Source organism: Cydia pomonella, chromosome 18 (genome assembly GCF_033807575.1).
Source record: "Cydia pomonella isolate Wapato2018A chromosome 18, ilCydPomo1, whole genome shotgun sequence".
Taxonomy (NCBI): Eukaryota; Metazoa; Arthropoda; class Insecta; order Lepidoptera; family Tortricidae; genus Cydia; species Cydia pomonella.
Genome location: NC_084720.1, coordinates 1,503,513 through 1,525,672, shown reverse-complemented (window position 1 = coordinate 1,525,672; position 22,160 = coordinate 1,503,513). Strand labels below are relative to the sequence as shown.

Genomic DNA, 22,160 nt, shown 5'->3' with positions numbered 1-22,160 from the left:
CCAGCTGTCAGCTATAAATAATAGTTACAAATCTCTCTAGAGTAGCGCCAGAGCAGCTAAGAACCTAGGCGCTATTGACGGAGTGAAGTGCGCTGTCTATGATTTGATTTTTTGTCAAGTATTCTAGGTATTGTAGCGCCACCTATTGAAGGGTTTTTGATGACACTTTTTTGTACATGGAGATTTATTTCCTTACCTCCACCTTTCGTCGGGCTCGGATAGTATTCGGAGGTTTTTCAAAAGCACCAATAGGAGCGCTCTACATATTTTCTAACGCGGCCAATTAGATTAACGCGGCATCTAAATTTAAACCACTTTTTGTACTAATCAAATATTGCAAATCACTCTTTCATCATCCTCCATACTATCAACACCCATTTTCTACAGTTAGCCGTTTTGGCAAGAACCCTTCTAAACTAGTACCTTTTGGAAGACTATATTTGGGTCGGCAACGTAATTGCAACAGTTTTAAAAGGGAATTCCTCGTAGAAAAAACGTTTTTCTACTTCGAAATATTTTCCATTCTCCATGATTTTTTTAGTATGTTATTGACGCAATTAAAACCTAGGTTTATAGGTTTTCCTTTCTCTTTCTAAATTTGCAAAGCAAAAAAAAAATAGCGAAACCAATAAACCTAGAATATATTATGCTGAAGCGATCGACGTGAAAATCAAAGTGATTTGTTAAGATTTAGTTAGTGGAAACCGTTTTCTCCCGAAATGGAATTTCATAGAAAAAATACCGTTTTTTCTAGGATCGCAAAGCTATTCTTCCCTCTTAAAATATACAAGGTGCCCGTGAGCGTTGCGAGACATTTTAACTAAGCATTCCTGGTAATATTTAGAAACTAAAATGTCATATAAAATTTTCTGGATTAGGCCTAGTTTCAGAGATAATTAAATGTTTTTCGAAATCATTCTTTCGCCATAAGTCGGTACAAAACACATTTTTGACTGCGGTATTGCCACTTTGAGGTCTAGTCTGGACATACCTATTGATTGACATCGAAAAATTAAAAAAATGTATTCGAGAGGCTACCCCCAAATTAAAAAAAAAAACTTTTTAGTTAATCTTAGGTTATGTGTTTATCAATAAAAATTACGTTTTATGTACAAGAGTGTTCAAAAAAGGTTCATTTTTTTTGTCGAATTTCACAAACAGTCCTATAACATTTTTTGCTTCTGTTGCCATCAGGAATGCACCGTTAAAATCTCTCGCAATGCTCACGGGCACCTTGTATAACTCCCTACTGGATAATATATAATATTGCATAATTTGCTTGTCATTTGTGGATAATGTCGTTAGCTATGCATTACCTATGTTAATTTAAATTGTACTGCTAAACTAATGTTATGTGAGCTTAGGATTACAATATCACACTAAAAATCCTGACATTTCCTGGACGGTAGTTTCCCAACTCTCTTTCATGAGCCACTAGCGCCTTAAGAAGAAATACTAGTTGAGCCCTTTTCCAGATTAGAAAATTTTACTTACTTTTTAGGGTTCCGTAGCCAAATGGCAAAAAACGGAACCCTTATGGATTTGTCATGTCCGTGTGTCTGTCCGTTTATGTCAGAGCCACTTTTTTCCGAAACTATAAGGACTATACTTCAAACTTGGTAAGTAGATGTGTTCTATAAACTGCATTAAGATTTTCATACAAAAATAGAAAAAAAAAAACTAAAATTTTGGGGATTCCCCATATACTACATATACTGTTAAAAACTCGCCTGCTGTGCGGGCTCTAAGGCTGCTGAACTCCCTTCTGTCATGGGCACCAGATTGTGATATGTTTGCAAGTCGATGGACGGCTGTGTATCAGATGTGTCTGCGGTATTGCGAGGTGATGGACGAAAGTTGATTGTGATCTGTTTTTCCTAGTATGTAATCCTATTATATAATCTGAATTGTACAGTGCTTTGGTCTCGACTGTAATGCTGTATATTATTACAGTTCAAAATAAATAAATAAATAAATAATACTGAAACTCAAAAAAAAAATTTCATCAAAACCATACGTGTGGGGTATCTATAGATAGGTCTTCAAAAATGATGGTGAGGTTTCTAATATAATTTTTTTCTGAATAGTTTGCGCGTGAGACACTTCTAGAGTGGTAAAATGTGTCCCCCCCCCCCCCCCTGTAACTTCTAAAATAACAGAATGATAAAACTAAAAAATATATATGATATAAATTACCATGCAAACTTCCACCGAAAATTGTTTTGAACGAGATCTAGTAAGTAGTTTTTTTTAATACGTCATAAATGTTACGGAACCCTTCATGGGCGAGTCCGACTCGCACTTGGCGCTTTTTTTTACTTACTTTACTTAATTTTCTTAGTCAATTTGTGTAGTAATATCCTATAATATATATTTATTTATTTTCGCATTCATAATAATATTTAGGGCTGTGTGTGTAATCGTTCACTGCTTCTGCCAACACCTATATTTACTTCAAAGTGCTCGAAGTCTAGTCAACAGCAATAGTTATTGGGCGCACTGCAACACAAAGGAATGGGTCAACGCTGCCGTTTCCTGCCATTTACACGACAATGCCGTCACGCTGCCAACTGTTACTGCACACGATTATACAAGAAGATATAGAATATTCAAACGAATGTACCTTAAATTCTAAATACACATACATAAAATAAACATACATATAAATATACAAGGTGCCCGTGAGCATTGCGAGAGATTTTAATGGTGCATTCCTGATGGTAACAGAAGCAAAAAATGTTATATGACTTTTTGTGAAATTCGAAAAAAAAATATTTTTTTTGTTTTTTTTTTTCGCTTTTTTGAACACTCATGTACATATAACGTAATTTTTATTGATAAACACATAACCTAAAATTAACTAAAAAGTTTTTTTTTCGATGTCAATCAATAGGTATGTCCAGACTAGACCTCAAAGTGGCAATACCGCAGTCAAAAATGTGTTTTGTACCGACTTATGGCTAAAGAATGATTTCGAAAAACATTTAATTATCTCTTAAACTAGGCCTAATCCAGAAAATTTTATATGACATTTTAGTTTCTAAATATTACCAGGAATGCTTAGTTAAAATGTCTCGCAATGCTCACGGGCACCTTGTATTTAATATTAACCTCTAAAATATAGCTTTTTTTTATTTTGAAAAAGGTAAGCAAGGCGTTAAAATTTATTATATTTATTTAGTTATTATGTAATTGGGAATGGAAATAATATATGCGTATGTAGATTGTAGGTTCTTCTAACTCTGGTTACTCTATTACTAATACAATAATGGAGGTACTTGCAGGTACCCTGATCTGACCGATCCCTAATAAAAAAATAAAAATAAAATAAAATAAATTTTTATTGGCATTAAGGGAAGTACATTTTAGTGTTGAAGTCCCTGACTTCTGAGCTAGGTAAAAACCTGTGCTACAGAAGTCAGTGTCCTTTCCCAAACATAATAGTAACTTTAAGACATTTTCCATTTTCATTTTAGACTTAAAGTACATAATTAAGGCTTGTTTTAATACTAGAAAACAAATGCCATTCCAATATGAATACAGTGCAATTTATTTTACATATATATCTTTTTGCTTAGATGTGTGTGTGTGTCTGTGTGTGTGTGTGTGTGCGTGCGTGTGTGTGTGTGTGTGTGTGTGTGTGTGTGTGTGTGTGTGTGTGTGTGTGTGTGTGTGTGTGTATGTGTGCGTGCGCGCGCGTGTGCGTGTGTGTGTGTGTGTGTGTGTGTGTGTGTGTGTGTGCGCGTGTGAGTAAATCAGGGTAAGATGCTTTCAGTTTGTAGCACTTTGTACATAGTCTAGTGACAGCAACCAGGACTTACGTTTTTCCTTACACTCATGTTTATTTAGGGGATAAATGTTTAAGGTTTTGTTAATCTTATTATACATTATAAAATAATGATGTGTCTTCTTTGACTGCCTCGACCCAAGTGAGCGAGCCTGTCTAACCTGCTCCGTTTCCCCACTACCTACAGTGTTGCCAGTAGTATCATGTTATTTTCCCAACTAATCCTGTATTCATCGGGGTAGAGTACTGGGTGAATACTCCGGTATGATTTTTGTGGTTATTATTTTAGTCCATTTGTATTTGTATTACACCTGTTGGTAAACCTTAATAAATAAATATAACTACTATCTTAAATGTCGACCGATGATGATGATGATGATGTGTTTTGACGACCGGTCTGGCCTAGTGAGTAGTGACCTTGCCTATGAAGCCGATGGTCCCGGGTTCAAATCCTGGTAAGGGCATTTATTAGTGTGATGAGCACGGATATTTGTTCCTGAGTCATGGGTGTTTTCTATGTACCTATTTAAGTATTTATAAATTATATATCGTTGTCTAAGTACTCTCAACACAAGCCTTATTGAGCTTACTGTGGGACTTAGTCAATTTGTGTAATAATATTTATTTATTTAAATGTAAACATAAATAAATCATGACAAATATTTGCGTGATAGTTGCGTTTGCGTAGGACCGGGATAAGTGGCGTACCGTAAAACCACCCAACTATAGTCCAATACTGCAACTATGGTCCACAAGTTCAAAAGGAAATTAAGTATCTATACCAATGTTCCTTGTGGTTTACTCCTAGTTTTACCTTCCATTTATAAAAATACTTTGCCTTAGAACTACAAAAATATAGTAAAATACACACCTGAACGAGAAAAATTGAGTTTATTTGTGGACCATAGTTGGGAGCTTTTGACTATTGTTGGGTGGTTTTACGGTACACAAAGAGAGGCCTATGCTTAGCAGTGGGCGACTGGAGGCTTAATGATGGTGGTGATGAGTTGCGTTAATGTTTTTTTTCATCAATAAATATTATAGAACATTATAACACAACACACTGAATTTTGAGAGCTTTTTTTTTTATTGAACCACCATGGCGCACATTGGCGCCAACTGGTGAAAACAAAATCGGTAGCCTTAACGACTTAGGATACGTATTTAAAATGAGTAAATGAAATACCACTTAATTTAAATTCAATATCAAGTTTACCCGTCGCAAAAACTGGTTCAGTTGCGTACGAGTACCGCTATGATGGTCGCACTTGTCCAGGTGACCGCGCTAATGGTAGTGTTTCTCTCTGTCGAGCATGCGATGTTAAACAGAGATGATTATTTTATCAAATGGATAACGCGATCCATCATACACCTAGTTACCGTCGTATACCCGTTAATGGTCGAGATCAAGGTAACTGCTTGATCGTTCAATCCGATGTGCATTGACGTGGGTTCCATTTGTAACTTGTTTAAGGTTCTTCACGGGGGCTAGCCTAATGACAGTCGTTTACTCGTATAAGAGTAGAAACACGAAACGAAACTTAAGTCTATATTTACTATACTCTGGGAAACCCATTATGTCAGTACAAAAAGGAGCGAAATACAAATTTTGTATTGAAGATCGACCTTTTGCGATTAAATGTGAAAGTAACTCTATCTGTCTGTCTGTCACCTCCTCACTCTTTTTACCACTGAACCAATTTAGATGATATTTGCTATAGAGAACTGGGGATGGACATAGTTTTTATCCCGGAAATAATTCGTTAAAGGAGTGAAAAGGGGATGGAAATAACTATAGAATTGGTCATTGGAAATACTTAATAATTTTATGCAGATTTTGGCGTAGCGGTTAGAACTGTTAGAAGATAGTTAGTAATATATATAAACAATTAGGTACGTAGTTTTCGTTGCATCTTTCATCCAGATATGTACATTTAATTTTCCAGGTATAAATGCTTCAAAATAAAAATACATTCTCGACAAAAAACACAGATTTGTTTATACATTTCTTCAAATAGCAACAAAAAATTTTTTTTACATAAGTTTATGAATCAACAAAGAGTTTAATCTCTCGCATGGCGCCTGTCAAATTTGATCTTTGAAAAAGTGACCTTGACATTTAAGACAATAGATTTTCAATTCCCACGCACAGATTCTTTATCATACACAGACAAGAGATTATATTATAACTCCAAAGTTTCATAAATGTGCAGAGCGCTTGGGATCTCAGTGATCTCACACAATTACTGAGTACTTAGTGAAATCTAGGCTATCTAGATAAAACGGGTTTGACTTGACAGAGTGTAAAGTGAGAGCCAATTTTACATTTCATATAAACACGCTTGGCAACAATATAAATACAGCATTTTATGAAGAACTTCATCTTTCTGGTCGCGGTTTACGCAGTCCTTAAAGCGGAGAAATGGGCGTCCTACGTTACGCTTGCCTTATGGAGTTTCAGTTCAGTTCAGTTCAGTTCAAATATACTTTATTCATGTAGGCCTAGCAACACGCACTTACGAATAGTAAGACAGTATTACATATTAATATCTTAAGCTAATTATCAGAGCAATTTATTGATGTAAATATTATTCCATATAAATACTAATTAATAAAATTCATAGATCAAATTTAATACTAAGAATTTCACAAAATATCGTCATACAAAAAAAAACAATTGTATAAAAAATACTAGTCTAGAATGTTTCTAGAATAAATTCTAAATGACAAACAAATAAAAAAAAAAACAACAAAGGAAGTACATGCATTGGAATATCCATTTCACCATCATTATTCAAATATAATAAATAATTAATCATTTCGAATCACAATTAATCCCACGTTGTTTTATCATTCATGTAGTCTTGTGTGGTATAATAAGCTTTAGAAATAAGTTTACGCTTTACATGATTCTTAAATTTATTAATTGAAAATTCAAAATTAGGGCTTCTAATACCAGGATACCGGTATTGCGATATCCCGGGATCCCGTCTTTTTTTTATAGTACGTCGGTGGCAAACAAGTATACGGCCCGCCTGATAGTAAGCAGTCTCCGTAGCCTACGTACGCCTACAACTCCATAGGAGTTACATGCGCGTTGCCGACCCTAACACTCCGCACCCTCATTGAGCTCTGGCAACCTTGCTCACCGGCAGGAACACAACACTGTGTAGGGTCTAGTATTATTTGGCTGCAGTTTTCTGTAAGGTGGACCCTTATTTCCCCAGTTGGGCTCTGCTCTAGATCTGGAATGACATCCGCTGTGCTGTGCCCTACCACACAAAGCGAGATGACAATCACAATGCCCATACCTCTCTTAAGGCATTTTTTAGGCATTTTTCAATAAAAAAAGTAAAATATCTGGCCATTAGTACATTAGTAAATGGTTCACGCGGCGTTCGCAATGGTTTTATGTTTCTGTATGTTATTCGTAAGATTCTGAAGATAACAGTCACCATGTCGGTCCGTCTGTCTGTCCGAGACATGTATTATAGTCATAGTTTAAGAGTCTAGCCGTAATATTTTTTTTTTTGTTTTGATACCGTTTAGTCTGTTTTTAGGGTTCCGTTGATATTGAAAAATGGTTAATCATATTTAAAAAAAAACACACAAATTCTTTCTAATGCTAAAAAAAGCGGCCAAGTGCGAGTCGGACTCGCCCATGAAGGGTTTCGTACCATTGAAAAAAAAACTACATACTAGAGCTCATTCAAACCAATTTTCGGTGGAAGTTTGCATGGTAATGTACATCATATATTTTTTTTGTTTTATCATTCTCTTATTTTAGAAGTTACAGGGGGGGGGGGGGGGGGGGGGCACAAATTTTTACCACTTTGAAAGTGTCTCTCGCGCAAACTATTCAGTTTAGAAAAAAATGATATTAGTAAAAAGTATTTACCATCAGTTTTTAATCGCTGGCAACATTCTACCATAAACAAGAGCCACAGAGCTGCTTAAGTTTAATTTTTCATTGATATTTGTTATTTTGAAAATTAATGGCGCCATACATCCCATGACTGGAGCAAAAAAACATAGTTTTAATTGGTTAATAATATTGAAACCAATTGCAGTAGCTTTCATTAAATACACAGAAAACATAAAGGATGAATTGGACATTCAACTTTAAAAGCGTAAAGCGGTAGAAATTTTACAGGTGTCGGTGAAATATCAAAAACAATCCAAATTTTCTTAAGTGTTCCATGATTGGTGCCGTTCACATATATCTACTGGCCAATAGAAAATTGTTGAAAGCCGATTCCGTTGTCACTAGCATGCTTGTTTATACATCCGTGCAAACCTGGCTTAATTGACCTATCGGTTATGTTGGTAATGTTTATTAACTATCCAATTCCCACGTTTGACTTGATTCCGTGTATTTTATGTGAACGCAGGAAATACATATAGTAAACACCCCTATAATGGAACAGGCACCAGTAATGGGATGATATAGACAAATCCTGTAAAACAAGTATTTACCATCAGTTTTTAATTGCTGGAACAAGACCCAAAGAACTGGTTAAGTTTAATTTTTCATTGATATTTGTCAGTTTGAATATTAATGGCGCCATACATACCATGACTGGGCCAAAAAACCATAGTTTTAATTGGTTAATCGTATTGAAACCGATAGCTTTCATTAAATACATAGAAAACATAAAGGAAGAATTGGATATTCAACTTTTAAAGCATAAAGCGGTAGAAATTTATATACAGATGTCGGTGAAATAACAAAAATACTTCCAAATTTCTCTTAAATGTCCCATGATTGGTGCTGTTAATATACTTATACAGGAATCATAACCACAAATGTTACAGCGGGCGGAAAAACGTCCCACTTCGTCCCACCCGCAAAATGGGGAATATACTTTTTATTTACAATAACAATATATTTATTGGATATATACAGAGGATTACTATGACTAGTTTAAATCTAAAATAGGCCCTTGAGGCATTGTACCAAGGATGCTGGCGGCATTTCCTCGTTGTATCGCAATGTTGATAAGTTGTGCGACGTAGCCGCCAGCTCTTCGGTCACCAGTTACGTCAACCAGACGCTACGCGATTTCTGCAAAAAACTTGTGCGCACTGGGACCCCATCATGGACCTAGGTCCAACAACTCTACTCAACTCTAGAGTTTTAACGTCAAATTGTTTCGTCTACAAAGGTCGAATTATAATTTCGTTCCAGCCGTCTACGGTATTCATAAATAACGATAAACGACTAGGCACAGGTACAGGTAATGGTCGTGCAGAGGCGTCTCATCGCGTGAGATCATCATGATTTACTACGAAGTAATTTACTAGAAAATTACATTAGATAATGTTGATTGAAGTAATCATTTTGTATCTGACGAACTAAAAATAACTTTTTTAATAACTTAGGTAATAAATAAATCATTACTTACTTATGTTTATAAATATGGTTCAATCAAAATTATTAGGTACCAAAACAAAACATTCAAAATAATCCAATTTGTATGTAAAATATCCGCAACGCAGCCTTCGTCAGATGACCACGAATGCAAATCAGCAAATATGTTAATTGAATTTGTTTAGGAAGCATATTTTATCATGTAACAAGATTGAGAAATGTAAACAACTTATTACATTAGCTTACTAGTACCGCCATCTCGTGGCGAATAGATGAACTTATCAACTCAACATGGACCGTATTTTATCGCCATCTAGTGTCGAGTAGTGGACTTTAATTATCTTCACGCGCGGTAATTTTTGTTTACATCGTAATTAGCTATCTTATTTAGCATTTTTATCAATCGCTGAACTTGTATAGGTTATCACTTATTTCGTTTGCAGTTTAATAGGTCAAAGTATAAAATTATTGATAAATTTGCGAAGAAATAGCGAGTTTTATTTAATTTTATTAACGTGACTAGCGTATTTGATTAAAATAATGTAATCGTAATAGAATGATTATGTCAATATTAGCCGCTCGAACGCACGGGAATCTCCGTAAGAATTCGAACGGGTGCAGTCGAACTAAGCACTTAAACAGCCCGTCAGTTACCGGCTGCACAGCGCGACGAACGAACGCGCGTCGAGTCGAACTCACGAACGCGAACGGTTTACGCGAACTTTTAAATATCGAATTCTGTTTTTGAATTTTCAACTTCAACTGTTTTTTATCGAATTGTTTTCCGAATCGAACTTGGACTAGTGTTGTGTTTTTATTTTGTTTGGAGCTGTGTTGGGATTTTCTACAAAATGCCAGTGTTGGCAAAATAGAAATTCGGAGTAACTTTTTGGTGAGTTTGATTATTAAAATTTAGTTTATTTTTGAGAAAAGTGAATATTTTCTTAACCTATTCAAAATGCAATATTTTTTATTTATTTATAAACAATATTTTTTCTAAATACCCTCTTTGATTTTTAAAATGTAAACACACAGATTATTTTTTCTGTGCACACGGTTTAATGCTGATTAATTTTTTTAATGAAATACTTAATAATTTTGCAACAATAAGTTCTCGTCTACTTTGTTGTAGTTCGGACTTCGGTATCTTAATTATGATTTAATAAGTAATAATCAGATATCATACCCGAAAAACCTACAATACAAAAACTTTATCCATTTAAATACATATTATAAATAATACAACACAAATCTAAGCAGGTCTACAAACTTACCTATGTATTCAAAAATACATTTTAATTTAATAATATCTAAAAATAAATAAGCAGAATTATGTAATTTTACTTAAACTTTATGTCAGTAACAATGAATAATTGCCAAAAATGTTCAATGTTTGATATTTTTGCATATGAACCATTTTTTTACATTTATTCCATACAATTAAAATTACAATTTAGCACAACAATCATCAGTCAAAACTTAAAATCTAAAACAAAAACGCATGCACATAAAATACAAAAAAATGGTTTAACTTAACATTAACTTATTATATCATGATAATATTAGGTAGGGTTTGTCAACTAGGTAATTCGAAACAATATTTCAATTATAGGTATGCAACGTAACTTATGTAAAAAAATTAAATCTTAGTTATTGAATATTTTACGATTATTTTTTTCGTCCACCTGGACAGTCTAAAGCGCTAAGCCATACTGCCTTGTCATAAGTAGAATATTTTACGATAATAATTTATCACGAATTTAAAATCGATTCGACTAATTCGTTTAAGTATAATAAACAAACAAACATATTCAGCAAATAGCCCACAGGGGCACTTTTACATGTCAATTTTTACAATAAATAACTAAATACAATTACAAATATGGAATCAATTAAATATTAGATACTTTATTACATACAGTCTCTAATTGTCGAATTATACAAAAAAATAAATAAATATTGTTTACATCGGATAGAAAATAATTGGGTAGTACAAAGGCGAACTTAACCCTAAGAGGGAGCTCTTCCAGTTAACCTATACCTAAAAGAGTAATTAAAAACTATAACTTTTTAGCTTTAAACTAGTTTTTAAGACGGCTACGCCCTTGCAGGGTGACCAAATCTTTATGTAACACGTAATAGGTGTTATATATAATATAACACATAATCATGGTTTTTGCATGAAATAAATAAAATGAAATGACCGCTTACCATCAGGCTTGCTGACGATGATAAAAAAAACATCGTTAATTTTAAATCAGTTCATTACATCTAATTATAATAACTGATAAAAATTATGTCAATAGACATTTCACTGGTGACACGTTTATTATCTCAAACAATTAAAATAAAACAAACATACCGCTCTTCATTAGGTAAGTAATAAGTAATGATTACTGTCGTTAGTATCGGAAATAACTCTAAAATGAGTTAATATTTAATCCGAGCAATGGAAAATTTGTTGTTATTAAATTTAAATTATTTAAGAGGGAGTACCTTATACCACGTCGTCCATATAAATATTAGTAAAATAAACGTTTTTCCCACTGATTTTTTTGTATGTTAATAACACAATGAAAAACTAGGTATAAATAAATAAATAAATAATAATAATAATAAATATTATAGAACATTATTACACAAATTGACTAAGTCCCACAGTAAGCTCAATAAGGCTTGTGTTGAGGGTACTTAGACAACGATATATATAATATATAAATATCTATAAATACTTAAATACATAGAAAACACCCATGACTCAGGAACAAATATCCATGCTCATCACACAAATACATGCCCTTACCAGGATTTGAACCCGGGACCATCAGCTTCGTAGGCAGGGTCACTACCCACTAGGCCAAACCGGTCGTCCTAGTAGTTATATAGGTTTTTTTTTTTTAAATATGGAACACAAAAAAGTATAGTAGTAAACAAATATATAAGAAAAGACTGCAAGCTAAACTTTTAGATTTGTATGATAATAGTAGTGAGTAGTAATAGTAATATAAGAAAAGACTGCAAGCTAAACTTTTAGATTTGTATGATAATAGTAGTGAGTAGTAATAGTAATAGTAATAGTATATTGTTTGTATGGCATAACTGTAGTATACCTACCGATCTATAGTCTGTATCTTTAGGTATTTAAAAAAAGGTAAACAAACAATTTGTACATTTTCGGGTAGTTTTAATATTTATCGGTTAACCAACCAAATACAAAACCGCCTGGATCTGTCACTGAACGACCTGACTTTAAACCTAAGTACATTATTTGATCATGTAATGTTTTCATCTACCCTCAGCTGCCTTAAGGAGCTATTTGAGGGTAGACTTTGTTTACCTTTATTTAAATACCTAAAGATACAGACTATAGTTAAGTAGTTTATAAGTTATAAGTATGTAGGTTATAAATGGGTAGAACATCATGGTAAAGAGCGCTTTATCCGCCAACAAACTGTCTTCAGTTTGGCGGAATATAATTTTGTAAAAACCATTTAAGTTTTTTTTGTGTTAAATAAATAAAAAAAAAATAATAATAAAAAAATACTTTTTTTTAAAGCGAAACCTATAAACCTAGAATATTATGCTGAAGCGATCGACATCAAAATCAAAGTGATTTGTTAAGATTTAGTTAGTGGAAAACGTTTTCTTCCGAAATGGAATTTAATAGAAAAAATACCGTGATTTCGCTAGGATCGCAAAGCTATTCTTCCCTCTTAATAAAAAACAAAGTAATCGATGAGTTCCCTCTAAAATAAATATGATCATTTTTTTTAGAAAGTGCGTTTAAGATAGATTTTTAGGGTTCCGTACCCAAAGGGTCAAACGGGACCCTATTACTGAAACTTCGCTGTCCGTCCGTCCGTCCGTCCGTCCGTCACCAGGCTGTATCTCATGAACCGTGATAGCTAGACAGTTGAAATTTTCACAGATGATGTATTTTTGTTGCCGCTATAACAACAAATACTAAAAACAGAATAAATAAATATTTAAGGGGGGCTCCCATACAACAAACATAATTTTTTAGGCGTTTTTATAAATAATGGAACCCTTCGTGCGCGAGTCCGACTCGCACTTGCCCGGTTTTTTTTAAACATACATGATTGGAGAAAAACGAACACGGAAACGTATCTTCGACGTACGTAAACAAACTTCTGTACCCCTAGTGTACATTTATTCGATAGCGAAACTTGACGTACGCGTTTGCGTTAAGTCTCATTTTGTATGGGATTTTGAGTTTCCAAAATGCCCCGCTTGGCGCGCTGTTTCTAAATCCCATACAAAATGAGACTTAACGCAAGCGCGGTCTTCACGGCACGCTATCGAATATATTTATACTAGGGGTTCTGACTCAAAGCTCACACTTAAAACTATGCGAAACCTTTACTTCCTATTTAAACTTTAAAGAACCATCTAACCTTGATATTTTGATATTTTTTTTACTCACGATTTACGCTTGTTTTAGTGAGTATTGATAATTCATGCATCTAAGGATTAAAGTTCTATTCGAGTTCAAGCTAACTTATACTTAAAACTATGCGAAAACATTACTTCCTCTTCAAGTAAACTACATATAAAGAAACCAGTAAGACTCATTGATATTTGAGCCTTTGAAGGTTCAAAGCATTTCCTTACATCTTAAGAATTATAAGATTCAAAGGCCTGCCCCACATTTCCCTAAGAATCTTGATTGAACAGCACAATGAGTTTCCTTTCCGCAGTTAAGTGCGGAAGTTTTGTGGTTTTTACTCTTTGTGTAATCAATGTACTAACAACACTTTTAAATGAACGTCTGTGTGTTTGCTTCATCGGTTCAATTTAAGCGTTAACAGGTACAGTACCCCTAGTGTACATTCATTCGATAGCGAAACGTGACGTACGCGTTTGCGTTAAGTCTCATTTAGTATGGGATTTAGAAACAGCGCGCCAAGTGGAACGTTTTGGAAACTCAAAATCCCATATAAAATTAGACTTCACGTTTCGCTATCGAATAAATGTACACTAGGGGTACAAATGTAGTGAATAATCCTTTCCCATCGTTTTTTTACGGAACGTACGAACGTGTTATGCTATTTCATTCAGTCTCAGTACAAAATTTACTGAGGTTGATTGAAGTAGCATGACAAATACGAACGATTCCGAGAAAATACGACGGGAAAAGATTTTTCACTACATCTGTAACAGAGAGACGGATATCGACGACAGACAAAATTGCTTTCGTATTTATAATAATAATATACATTATGCAATAGAACGAAAGGCAAAAAAACACTATTAATGTTATGGTCGGCAACGCGCATGTAACTCCTCTGGAGTTGCAGGCGTACATAGGCTACGGATACTGCTTACCATCAGACGGGCCGTATGCTTGTTTGCCACCGACGTAGTATAAAAAATAAAATAAAAAATGAATGTGATGACCATGACCTCGCGAAAAAAAACTTATATGATGTGACGTCACATTCACATCACCTTATCATTTTGTTAGAGGCGTTTCAATCGTCGAGTGCGAGCGTCAGACTTTAACTCTAATTTCTGACCTTTGTGTTGCTTAAATGCCATGAGTCCTATTTAGACATTTGATCCTCAGGAAAATCAAGATCGTTTGAAATTATTTACAAAAAACAGTCAAATAGCCAATTGCGAGCATTTTTCTCTGTCACTCTAATTACGTCTTAATAAGAGTAAAAGAGAAAGATCCCCGCAATCTGCGAATTTCGGTTTTCGCGGTAGGCCTCCTGACCACCGGCAGCTTCGCTGCTGGCGGCACCCTATATTAGTTTTTTTTTATAATACGTTTATATGTATTTTGTATTGTTTTTTATGTTTTTATATTATACTTTTATATTCCTATTGTAAAAAAACTAACGTAGAGAAGAAAGACGAAAAAAGATAATAATTAATGGCGTTATTCATTATATGAATTATTTTTCTTTGTCTGTCATTTTGACTTATGTATTTTGTAAGAAAGAGATAAAAAATAATTTACTACTTCAGTCAGGCTGCTAAAATAGTAACTCTGCCCATAATAGGATAAAAAAGATTATATTAAACCCATACTTTTCCGCATCCAAGTGTGGTATATTCATTAGCGGTTATAACAGTTTCCGCCGGATTCCACGGGATTTTATCGCACTGTAAACGTCATAAAAAAAGAGATTAACATTTTATATTTAAGGTGCCGTAGGTTCTGAGAGTTGAGTTTAAAAAAAATCGTACCGCTTTTTTTAGAACAACACGGTTGCCAAAAAAAGCAATTCTCAAGATTTTCTCCATCCCAGTTCATCTAATCACTCAATAGAAAAAAAAACACGAACATAGGTCTAAATGATTTTCTCTAGTGACTTCATTTTTGACTTTCACTCGATAGAAAAAAAATCAGAAACATAGGTCTAACACGCACTTATAAATTGTAACAATTTATGCACAAAAGCTAAAAATAAGAAAATTGCTTCTAAAAATGCGCAATTTTATTTCTGATGAAACTCAGCGATTATATTTTTCTTTTTTAAACTTACAACAAATTAAAAATTCAATAGCATGATAGCGGTCCAAGAGGAATTTCCTCCCGCGGACGCACCGGCTGTGGAATAAGCTCCCGAGGTTTTCCCGAGGGTCTACAGTATGGGGTTCTTCAAAAAAGGAGTGTAGAGGTTTTGTAAAGGGTCGGCAACGCGCTTATAACACCTCTGGCCGCAGAGAAGCTTCTCTGCGGCCAGAGGTGAACTGGAAAACGCTCGTCTCATTGACCTTGACGCGAAACGGCGGGACGTGAATCCCGGCGGAAACCCTCCTATAATTATACGTATAATATATCTGGCCAACTTTACTGCCCCACCTGCGATAAAGTTTTTAAAAGTAAGTTCGGTTTTGCAAGCCATATTAGAGCTATATATATATATATATATATATATATATAGCTCTAATATGGCTATATATATATAGCAGTTGCAGGCGTCCATAGGCTGCGGTGACTGCTTACCATCAGGCGGGCCGTATGCTTGTTTGCCACCATCAACCACGCACATCACGCTTACGCCCAGTGAGAGTGAGAGAGGAACACGAAGCTACGGGGCCTTAAATAAGTACCTACTGAAGATATACTGTAGTTAGTAATATGTAGTAATACTTATGGGCATTTATTTTGGGGAATACGGAAGCACGATTTTACTGAATGACGGTCGTTTATTGAAAGCCTGACCAGTAATATATGATCACGCGCCATATTGCGGAATTCCAATGGAACTAAATTTTCATACTAAACTGAACTGTCATCCTATACATGAGAATAACAGCGCCCTCTTGACAATGATCATATATTTCTGGTCGTGCTTTAACACTCTCAGCGCCATAGAACAAACAATTATGTAGGTCGATCGCTCTGGCCTAGTGGGTGACCCTGCCTATGAAGCCGATGGTTCTAGGTTCAAATCCTGGTAAGTGCATTTATTTGTGAGATGAGCACGGATATTTATTTTGTTCCTGTGTCTTGGGTGTTTAGTTCACCTGCAGGTGGTCACAAGTACATTAGTTGGCAGCGATTCTGATAGGACAGACTGTGCAAGTGTTTTAAACGTCATAATTTAATAGAAGGTTGACGTTTAAAACTTTAAAATGACACTTGCAGTCTTGTCCAGAATATTATTGGTCCTCCTATGTTCCACGGCTCTTCTCTTTCCGCACAGACTCTAGCTCTAGTATATTTGTTCATTTCCGCTATACTTTATATGGTCCGTTTATACTTGCAATATAAACACATAATATATGTTTACATATAGGTTACACATAAATACGAGTTTACGACTTCCGTCACGTGCGAACAGATTTAAATAAACATAACCTTAAATAAAAACATGTGTGCTATTGTATTCAATCCGCTTGGCATTCTCGTGAGATGTATTAACCATTCTCCTTCTTGCATCGGTTTCCTCAACACTGAGGGTCGTGGCCACTTCTAGGGAACAGCTTCTCTTTGACAATTTGCTGTCACCTCTTTCTGTCTGTCGCTGAATGTAGGGCACCGTGGAGCGTCACATCTAGGGCTGAGAGAATCTGGTCTGTCCACCTCATTGGGCTTCTGCGTCTCGGCTTATTGCCTTTAGTTTTACCAGTGATTACCAACCATTCTTGAGCGAAAGAAAATAGCGAGGAGTAACTAAGATTTAAGAGGAAAGGTTTGCAAACCTATTTGGTCTGACTACCAGCTACAGGGCCAAGAGCCATTTAATGTTTCTGCGGAGTGGAGAAAGCAGTGGCAAGAACAAGATGGTGACTCCAACATAGACGCCACTAAACTGCCGACTGGCTTTAAAGAACAACGGAAGATTTGGGTCACTATAAACCGTATCCGAACGGGAGTGGGGCGCTGCAATCACAACCTCCACAGATGGGGAATTTCGCCGACACCAGCCTGTGACTGTGGGGAGCCTATCCAAACAATCGCTCACATCGTAGAGAAATGTCCTAAGAGGCGGTTTGCTGGAGGCATGCAAGACCTAATTGTCCTCACAGCAGATGCAAGGGATTGGCTGCTCAATTTAGATTTAAAACTATAATTATATGTATATTTCTTTTTTTTGTAAATAACATTGTAAATCTTCAGTCAGGAAAAGCCATACGATATAATAATAGAGGAAAGGTGACGACCGCTTCTCCATTCAAACGTAGGTAGTCCTCATTTTCCTCCGCAGCATAATCGGTTCTCCATACAAATGTAGTAACGCTCTCATTTTAAACGACTAGCTAACTTGTTCTGAAACTTTATATTTTTTTTATTTATTTATTAAAAACTGATCAGCGATTGGCTCTAGTCACACCTGATGGAAAGTGAAGACAGGGCCTAAGATGGAGCTCACTCTTGCTTTAAAGAGACCGAGGTCATATTTATCAGGGAATACAGATGGCGGGAGCGCATTCCATTCTTTAGCCGTCCGTACCAAAAAAGAGGAGGCAAACCGTTTAGTGCGAACAAATGGAATGTTTACCACGAACGGGTGCATTCGCTCCCCACGCCTGGATGTCCGATGATGGAAAGGGGAAGGTGGGATCGGGTCGTGCAGTTCCTGTGCGCACTCCCCGAAATGTATCCGATAGAACACCGATAGGCTAGCGACTCGACGGCGATGCTCAAGGCGATGGTCAAACTAAAACGCAAATTAGTGTTATAGCCAATCTTATTATTATTTAACTACAGAATTAAACTGTATAATCAGAAACAAATATTGGTGCCTAACTCACAGATAAATAAATGCCCTTACCGGAATTTAAACCCAGGATCCCCAGATTAGCAGGCAGGATAAAATCCTGTCCTGCATATCGCAAATGCAGTAATCACCTTTAATAAAATCCAGGTACAGCATCTGGTGATAAACAAGGCAGAATTATTGTGAATTATTATGACGACCGATCTGGCCTAGTGGGTAGTGACCCTGCCTATGGAGTCGATGGTCCTAGGTTCCAATCCCGGTAAGGGCATTTATTTGTGTGATGAGCATGGATATTTGTTCCTGAGTCATGAATGTTTTTTATGTATTTAAGTATTTGTATATTATATGTATCGTTGTCTAAGTACCCACAACAAAAGCCTTCTTGAGCTTACCGTGGGACTTAGTCAATTTGTGTAAGAATGTCCATATAATATTTATTTATTTATTTCATTTACATTGACTCTCAAAATTAAACGATTCAGGTCCATGAGGATTAGGGACCCTTCTCTAATGGAAACGTTGCTTTATGCACGGCGTAAGGACTGATAGAAAGGGTACTATGCACATGATGCATAAGGACCCGATATTTCGAAAAATTACGTAGCTGTTACTTTGGATTGGCGTTTCCTATCAACTTTTGTCATCTTAGCTAGGACCCCTGATAAGCTAGCAGATTATCCAAAAACAAGTCTGTGGTAACTTACCTTGCTTCTGTACAATTGAACTTACCGCAGGTCAAGGCTCCTATCAACCTTATCAACGCTGATAAGAAAGCTTCCTCGAGGGGTCTACGACCGGAACGTTATGTCCCTTTAATAGCCACTTAGATTTTACTACCGGACCTTTAGGTATTGGAATACCATTACTTCTTAGTTATGGGTAGGATTGACCGGTTAAGAAGACAATATAATTTGCAAAACTTAAAATGGGTCATACGCGTTTTATAAAACAAAAATAATACAGTACCGCTAGTGTAAATTTATTCGATGGCGTAACTTGACGTACGCGTTTGCGTTAAGTCTCATTTTGTATGGGATTTTGAGTTTACTAAACGTCCCGCTTGGCGCGCTGTGTCTAAATCCCATACTAAATGAGACTTAACGCAAACGCGTACGTTTCGAAATCGAATAAATTTACACTAGGGGCTCTGATAATTAAACGTAGTCTGAGTCTTACGCACGCACACATTGTTATCTGAGGGCACGGTAGTGCTCCCATCAAGTCGAGCATAAAAGCGGCACAGCCGTACCATCATATTCTCGAAGTTCAGGCTATTTTCGACCCCCCTATAACTTCGTTGTGGATAAAACTAGAAGCCTGAATTTTCAGTAACCAAGCAGGCATTGTATAAACAAAGTATGTTTATAATTTCATTCAATTCTAACCAGTAGTTTAAAAATTATAACTAGTCAAAGATTCTTCATTTTGTCACTCACTCACTGACTGACCAATCATCAAAACTGCACTTCTAGCAGACATAGAAGCTTCAAATCTAGATTACAATTAGTTGTATAAATCAAGGAAAAACTCAAATATTTTGTAATTTCGGTCCAGTTTTCTAGATACCCCAACTGCATAGATAATCTTTAACGTTTTAAATAAATAGAATGACTTTGCAATCGCATGAAAACACAATGTATCATAATATTAATATATATTATATTAAATTAAATTGTTTAGTGCGATTGCCAAGTCAATCTAAGTATCATCGACTAGCTGGATGTGATTATAAACCACGTATGAAATTGTTTATAGTTTAAGCTCATTGTAAGCGAACTTTTGTTCTTTATGAGTAATAAAAAATCTTTAAACCCAAACCCATCTATTTATTTAAAACATAAAGGATTTTTAATATTGATATGGTCACTATAAGATGTTATAACTTTAATAACTTAAGACAGAAGTCCCTTAAGTAGGGACTGAATAAATTAACCGATTTGGTATTACATGGATCTCGAAACATTTTACGGTAGAAGAACTGACAAGGAAAGGTACCCAACTGTCCGGTTCCGATTTGATTTATATTTATATAGGTTATAGAGTAGTCTAAAATAATGGACACGTATTTTTTTTTAGCTGCCCAAACTCAACCTATTGGGAGAAATTGTCCTCCAAAGTACTAAAACGTTACTAAATCTTCTAACTCCTATAGAAAGTGATGCTCAAGCAACTTGCTAGTTAATGGCATGTTTGAGAACAGGAAAAAAATAATGTACACGTGTTTTGTCTTAAATACAGAATTTATTATTATGTTATAATATAATAATAAATTATATCTATTATTATTCTATCTATTGTTATATCTGCTTAAACTCAATTTTTCCTAAAAAAACACCCGTCTCTATGTGTACGTATCTTTAGCGATAAGATATTATAAAACTTCGAATGTCGATTTTTTTTAGGAAAAAATGAGTTTTAGCCGATATAACAAAACACGTGCTCATTATTTTTTGCTGCTTTCAAACATATACTCTAACCAGCCATTAACTAGCAAGTTGCTTGAGCATCACTTTGTATAGGAGTTAGAAGATTTAGTAATTTTTTAGTACTTTGGAGGACAATTTCTCCCAATAGGTTGAGTTTGGGCAGCTAAAAAAAAATACGTGTCTGTTATTTTAGACTACTCTATAACATATATAAATATAAATCAAATCGGAACCGGACAGTTGGGTACCTTTCCTTGTGAGTTGCGGGACTTGTTTTTTTTACAAGTTATGTTGTTGATGGCATTTGCTTTACAACATATAATTTGCACAAGTAACTATCTATCATAAAACGGAAGTTTCGCCTTTGATGTTTTAATGTCACAAAGGACATATAAAATTTAAATACATACTTAGAATACTAACATGACAATTTGAACCTATAAAACAGTTTAATAACGTATCCAATTTAATCGTAAATCCTAAGATGAAAGTTTGAAAGTTCCTATGTTTAGATGGTTGTTCTCTCAATCACGCAATAATGGCTTCTCTCATTTTGATGAAATATAGGTAGCGTATGCTACCCTGTGTGTGTATAATAATATATAATTCAGCCTATATACGTCCCACTGCTGGGCACAGGCCTCCTCTCATGTGCGAGAGGGCTCGGGCTATAGTCCCCACGCTAGCCCAATGCGGATTGGGGACTTCACATACACCTTTGAATTTCTTCCCAGATGTATGCAGGTTTCCTCACGATGTTTTCCTTCACCGAAAAGCTAGTGGTAAATATCAAATGATATTTCGTACATAAGTTCCGAAAAACTCATTGGTACGAGCCAGGATTTGAACCCGCGACCTCCGGATTGAAACGTCATATCCACTCGGCCACCACCGCTTCTGATGTGCCTGTGTGTGTGATGTGGGTTAAATCATTGAATCTAAATTTGTCATACTTCGGATGACAATGTAATATTATGATGACATGGAGCTGATCTGATGATGGAGACAGGAGCCATGGGAACTCTGTGATAAAACAACGCAAACTAATTGTGTTTGGGGTTATTAGAATATTGAGTATTAGTTGTCTGTGGAAAGAAAAGAACAGTCAGCGATAAAAACTTGTACAAAAAACGGAATTCTTACCAAAAACTTATTTACCTTTAGATTACAGCCAAAACTAATGTTTAAAAATGTACGAAGTACCCAACCCTTACGGTCCTTTAGACCGGTTTTTTTTTTTGCTCAAAAAACTTTAAAAATCCAACGCCTAATAAAACTTGGCCAACGGTTCAAACACAAAACTATAAAACACCTCTAATTGTCAAGGCGTAAGAGTGCGTGTTCAGATATTTTTGAGCACCTCGCCCGCTCTG

At 35.4% G+C, this 22,160-nt stretch overlaps 2 protein-coding genes across 3 annotated transcripts in view; both read left to right on the top strand.

The window, feature by feature from the left end:
* LOC133527638 (nose resistant to fluoxetine protein 6-like) overlaps window positions 1-22,160 on the top strand; it is a 356,837-nt gene that overhangs the window by 133,360 nt on the left and 201,317 nt on the right. The window lies entirely within an intron of this gene.
* The window catches only part of LOC133527646 (phospholipid phosphatase 2-like), a 162,772-nt gene that overhangs the window by 19,495 nt on the left and 121,117 nt on the right, over window positions 1-22,160 (top strand). The window contains exon 1 of one of the 2 annotated variants that reach the window (XM_061864747.1): window positions 9,300-10,050. The exons of the other annotated variant lie outside the window; for it this stretch is intronic. The gene's annotated coding sequence lies outside the window, so the exon portion shown is untranslated. Of the gene's footprint in view, window positions 1-9,299; window positions 10,051-22,160 lie in introns of those variants that run through there. 2 annotated transcript variants of the gene reach the window in all.